General features: G+C 37.4%; 1 protein-coding gene across 3 annotated transcripts in view; it reads left to right on the forward strand.

Moving 5' to 3' along the window:
* Positions 1 to 6,119, forward strand: part of GRM7 (glutamate receptor, metabotropic 7) — a 1,560,849-nt gene that overhangs the window by 495,502 nt on the left and 1,059,228 nt on the right. The gene's annotated exons all lie outside the window — the stretch shown is intronic.

Genomic DNA, 6,119 nt, shown 5'->3' on the forward strand with positions numbered 1-6,119 from the left:
CTGATGTTCTCCCATGTAAACTCTAACTCAATTCACAATAAAAATAAAAAAAAAAAAAAAAAAAAAGTACACTAGCATAATGTACTAACAATCATCCATATTCAATATTTGGTTTGGTTTTACTATAAACTTTATCAACTTAATTCAATGAAAATTTGAATGTTTGGCATGCATGCATAGATTTTTTTTTGTTCTTTTAGGAAATTCAAGTACAGATTCCTATTTAAAGTTAGGCTTTTTCTAGAGTTGATTAAAAACAATTTTCTCACAATGAACATTATACTTGCCTCTGTAAAATCATCTAGGCAATATATTCAGTTTAAAGTTTATTGCCAGGGAAAGTGTGTTATCAAGCCTAGTTGCTTATTAAAAAGAACTTGTGTAGTACTTATTAAATCAGTAAGTTTGGGCATACTTTTTTATTTTATTTTAATCTTACAAAAAGATACAGATCTATTGGTTAACTGATTCCATTTTTTGATCAGAGGATATTATCTGTCTACACTTCCATCTGTCTATCATTTATCATGCTTTTGCCTTAATTCTGGTATAGTTCAAAAATACAAGTAATGTGCCATCGTTCTGTTTTAATTTGCGTTATGTTTTTTTCTATATTACTGTCCCTTCTTATTGTTATTTTAATGTTCCTGATGCTAATTATGTTCTATACTTATTTCAAACTTTTTTGGGGACTTGTTTAATTAAAAGTAATGTTATTTTCTTCTAGTACACCTACATATTTTAAGATTGTGTCTTTTGCATATGTAAGGAAAAAGTACCAAGTGATGATATGATTGGCATTCTCCTGTATCCATCAACTGAATGCTAATCTGAAATATGTTCAGAAATCTGCATAATGGGAAGAAACACACACACAGTCTACTTTTTCCCCTTGCTAATGTCAAGATATTCATTTGTAACAAAATTAAAAGTCATTGTACAAAAGATCCCTTTATCCACTTTCAGATTTCCTTGGGTAGCACTTAAAACCTTGTATTGACATTACCTATTAAGAGTCCTGGTATAATGCTGTGGGCTAAGGCATCAGAATGCAGAGTCATTTGAACTGCTAGGTTGGTGGTTCCAGCTCATCATCTGCTCCTTGTAAATCCAATACAGGGTCACAGTTGACTCAATGGTACTTAACAACAACAACAAAAACAACATAGCTAGATATGAGAAATGTATAGGTATCTGTGAGAACTGCAAGGTCAGTGGTTAAAGCTCACCAGCTGCTCCTTGGAAAACCTATACAGGGTTGCTACGGGTCAGAATCAACTCGACAGCAATTAACAAGAACAAATCAATGTCTTTAGTACTTCATAAATTTCTCAAGGACAAGGACTATGGAATACTCATTGTATCTTCAGTGCCAAGAACATCAACTGGTACAGTGTTGATGACCACAAAATATAATTATGGGCCTAATAGTACGTTGTCTTTTTCCTTCACCAGATCAGAAAACACCAAAAACAACAAAACAAAACAAAACAAAAAAACGTAGAAGAGCATTAGTTTCTGTTGTTTTTAAGTTTTTATTGTGAATTACGTGATAGTTTCTGTGGAGAACATTAGCTTTACATTCATCCTATTGTATTTCATTTCATTGCAGTGATTACAATCCCCTCCATGCATCATCAAACAACCAAATGGTACACCCCACAAGCTTGCCCCCTGTCCACCAGCACACAGCCCCTCTCTTTCCCTGAGTCCAGAGTGCCCAGCCACTCCATCTCTCCACATCTTAGTCTCTGCCTCCATCACTAGAGTCACTGCTTCTCTGGATAGGGTCCCACACTCCACTCTTCTCTCTTGGCAGTCCCAGGGACCTCTTCTCCTAGACTGCAAGATCAACCAGTCCTCTCCTTTTGTTATAAAACATCTTCCTGGTAAAGTTTTAAAGAAGATGATAGAAGTTGAGTGGACATTGACTATAGCATTTTACTTTGGCAGGAGGATAGAGAAGCTCTGTTTAGTAACATTTACACATGAGATTGGGAATGTGTATACCATGGAGAAGGAGGAGGTGAACATTTTTGGAAGAGTGATTGATGATAAAATGGGAGGTCATCATTACTTTTTATTCTGAACAGCTGAGAATCCAAGCAAAGAATGTGGATACAATAAGAGGTGTAGATCCAAAGAGTTTTCTGAAGGGAGGTATGGTATTGAATAAGCTATAATTACACTTGTAGTCTGACAGCAATATCTTAGTTCAGGTTGGTAAATTATACCTTATGGGTCAAATCCAGTTTACAATCTGTGTTTGTATCATCCACAAGTTAAATATATTTGTTTATTTTTATATCTTTTTAAAGTATGGTATCTAAAAAAATAAAGTTGAATATATATGAGAGAACTTTTATGGTGCTCAAAGTAAATATATTTCCTACTGACATTTATAGAAAAATCTCTTGAACCCGATAGGTGAATGAGGTAGGGATTAATGAGGAAAGATATTGGAGTAATGAACCTATTTAAGTATATGAAGATGGAGAAACACTGACAACAAATAGATCTTAAATAGATTCCTCAGTCTCAACATGTTAGCACAATAGCTACGATCAGAGCAGTGCAAGTACTTGCTTCCATTAGTGGGCAGCTTTCGCTCATATGTGGATTTTGGGACACAGACTCCTGTTTTCTCATGCCTCTGACATCCAAGAGGATCTCATTGTTATGATGTCCCAGTATGAATGGGAGAATGAGTGAAAGAAAGACATACCCAGTTCTTTCAAAGACTGGTTTTGAAGTACTCTACATCCTACGTGTTTCACTTCTGATAGGTGGCTGTGTGGTCTCATCTAGAAGTACGATTGCCCAGTAGCTGTATATCCTGATTATTTCCTTCCCATTCACTGTCCAATGCTGTAGGGGAGAGCTAGCTATTTCTAACAGCAAGTTGGGAATTACTTTAGCAGGGACGGTATTGTTTCCCATCATAGTGAAATCTGAAGCCTAAAGTGACTATAAATAGATGAGGCAGTGAAAGAAAGGGGCTTGAAGACCAAGCTTCTGTGAAAGGTCTGGCTCTCTTACTTTCTATTTATGATATTGGGCTAGGAGTTTTCTTTTATAGCCTACTTTTCCCCCTATCATCTACTCAATTGGGTTTATCTGTGTTTGTGTTGAGGATTATGCTGTGAAGATTTAAGATCATTGCTTGGAATATAGGACATGCTCAGTAAAACTTCTTCCCCAGTTATATTTTGAGTGTCTTCCAACCTGAGATGCTCATCTTATGGAACTATATCTGACAGTATTCTGATGCTCTTCATCATGTTTCAATATTCAATGTTCTGGTGCCCTCTTAACAATGTTTCACTGCTATTCATAAGGTTTTCAATGGCTAACAATTCAGAAAGTTCATCCATCTCTCCTCCTTCTGAGTCTGTCTTAGACTGAAAGCTCAGGTGAAGCTTGTCCACCATAAGTAACCCTGCCAGCATTCAAAATTCCAGCGGCATGCTTCCAACGTCACAGCAACACCTGCCCTCCACCACACTGCAGTAAGCTGACAGAGGAGTGGCGCAGGATCTGGTGATGTTTCAATCTGTTGTCCACAGGGCTACTCTGGGTTGGAAATGACTCAATGGCACCTAACAACAACAACAATAAAACTTGTCTGCTTTAGCTAGTGTTATCACTGTTAATGCTGGTATAGTCTTAAAATTGTTTAAGAGATCTTTATTGGTCTTAGCAATATGGATCTGTAGATTGATGGAACCAAAATGCAAAGCAAAATGACCTCAACCTTTTGTCTGAATTAATGCGATTCATAGGCCTGAGGGAGACGGGAAGAAGAGCTAGTTTTCAGGGTTAATAGAAAACGTGTACCCATTAAAAAGGCAAAAACATCAGTAACAAAAATAATTCTTTTCACCTATATTCTCCTCATTGAATGAGGAATTCAGTTGTCACAAATCACCCTGAAAACCTAAAGTATAGTGGAAATGTCACAGTGCAGAAAAAGGAAAAAATGCAAAGAACTATATCTGAATGACTAAACATTGCATTTTTTTGCTGACACTATTGCTTTGCTTTAATATATTTGTATATATTATCTCTATATGTGGAATCCTAGTGTGGTGCTTTAGGATAGTCACTGGCCCCTAAGGTCAGTTTAAACTGCAATGTTGTTCTTTCAAACTTACCAGATGCTCCTTGGAAACCCATACAGGGTTGGTATGAGTTGGACCTAACTCTACGGCACTTGATAATAACAGATGTGTATATGTATAAGCAAGGAGCTCTGGCAGTGCACTGCTTTATGCTTCTAATTAGTAATTCTGGGGATGTTCTACTCTGTCCTTTAGAGTCACTATGACTAAGAATCATATAGACTCAACCATGAGATACCTTCAAAGAGTTTGTAGAAAATTTTGATTATTAATTCTGTGTGATTATGATTCCAGATAAAAGTTGTTGTTTTGTGTCCTCTAGTCAGTTCTGACTCCTAGCGAACCTATGTGAAACAGTAGAAAACACTTCCCAGTCCCGTGCCATCTTCCCAATGATTGCTAATTTGGAGGCCATTGTTACAGTAATTGTTTCTTTTTTGCTGACTCTCTACTTCACCAAGCATGATGTCTTTCTCTAGGGTCTGGTCTCACCTGATAACATGCCCAAGGTATGTGACGTGAAGTCTCACCATCTTCTGTTCTAAGCAACACTCTGGCTACTCTTCTTCCAAAACAGATTTGTTCCATGGTATAGTCAGTATTCATCATCACCAAGACTGTAATTCAGATACATCAGTTCTTCTTTGGTCTTCCTTATTCATTGTCCACCTTTCATATGCAGATGAGGCAGTTTTTGACAATACCATAACTTGGGTCAGACATACCTTAATCTTCAAATTAGCATCTTTGTTTTAATACTTTGCATTGGTTTTTTGAAGTCAATTTGTCCGCTGAAACATCGTGTTTGATTTTTTCACCGCTACTTTCATGAGCTTTTACTATGGATCCAAGTAAAATGAAATCCTTGACAACTGCAGCCTTTTCTCCATTTATCATGATGTTGCTAATTGTTGCAATTGTGAGGAATTTTGTTTTCTTTATTTTGAAGTGTAATCCAAACTAAAGGTTGTAGTCTATTATATTCATGGTAAATGCTTTAAAGTCTCTTTTCTTTGAACAAGCAAAGTTGTGTTATCTACTTGTAACAGATTGTTAATGAGTCTTCTAATCTTGATGCTCTCTTGATTATTTTAAAATGTTTTATTGTGAACTATATGATAGTTTACAAGGGAGATCATTAGCTTTACATTTATGCTATCGTATATTGTTTCATTGCGGTGGTTAAAATCCCCTCTGTGCATCATCAACCAACCAAACTTTATACCCCGCAAGCCTGCCCCTCGGACTTCAGCACTCAGCCCCTCTCCCTCTCTGGGTCTAGAGTCCCCAACTGCTCCATCTCTCCGTGTCATCATCTCTGCCTCCATCTCTGGCATCACTGTTTCTCTGGGTAGGGTTCTACACTCCGCTCTTCTTCCTTGATTGTCCCAGGGACCTCCGCTACTGTCCTGCAAAGTCAATCACTCCTTTTCTTTTGCTACAAAACATCTACCTTTACATTTCCAACCCTCACAGTCAGTCCTGATAACAATTATTTACTATTGTATCACAAGAGACCTAACCCCATCTCCTTGCATCGTCACACCCAGACAGATTGGATATTACTCAGTGGAGAGTCTACCTTCCTCCGCATCACCTGGATCTTGGCTCCCTCTTGAAATCTCATAAACCAGTCACTTCTTGCCTTTTTGGACTTCCATTTTGGGTAGCCAGTGTCCAAATTGCTCATCCCTGTCTATCCTGTGTAGCAAGGGGGTGGGAATGATCCTCACTGTAAAGATTTGTTCCCTCTTTTGAGCTACTGCATCCATAGGTGTAGGGTCAAGTTCATCAAATTGTATCAGATTACTCTTTTTTTTCCTCTTCTTTCTTCTTCTAGCTGATTTTATGCAGTCAAGTGTTTTGAGTTATTTGCTCAGTTTACAGATTGAATAAGTAAGGAGGTGGCTTCAAAATGTTCGTGGAAACTTCTAATATCTTTCAATTCAATTTTTCTAGGAACTTTTGGAAGCCTGTCATGCAAGTGTGTGTGTGTGT

Source organism: Chrysochloris asiatica, unplaced genomic scaffold (genome assembly GCF_000296735.1).
Source record: "Chrysochloris asiatica unplaced genomic scaffold, ChrAsi1.0 scaffold00028, whole genome shotgun sequence".
NCBI classification, from domain to species: domain Eukaryota; kingdom Metazoa; phylum Chordata; class Mammalia; order Afrosoricida; family Chrysochloridae; genus Chrysochloris; species Chrysochloris asiatica.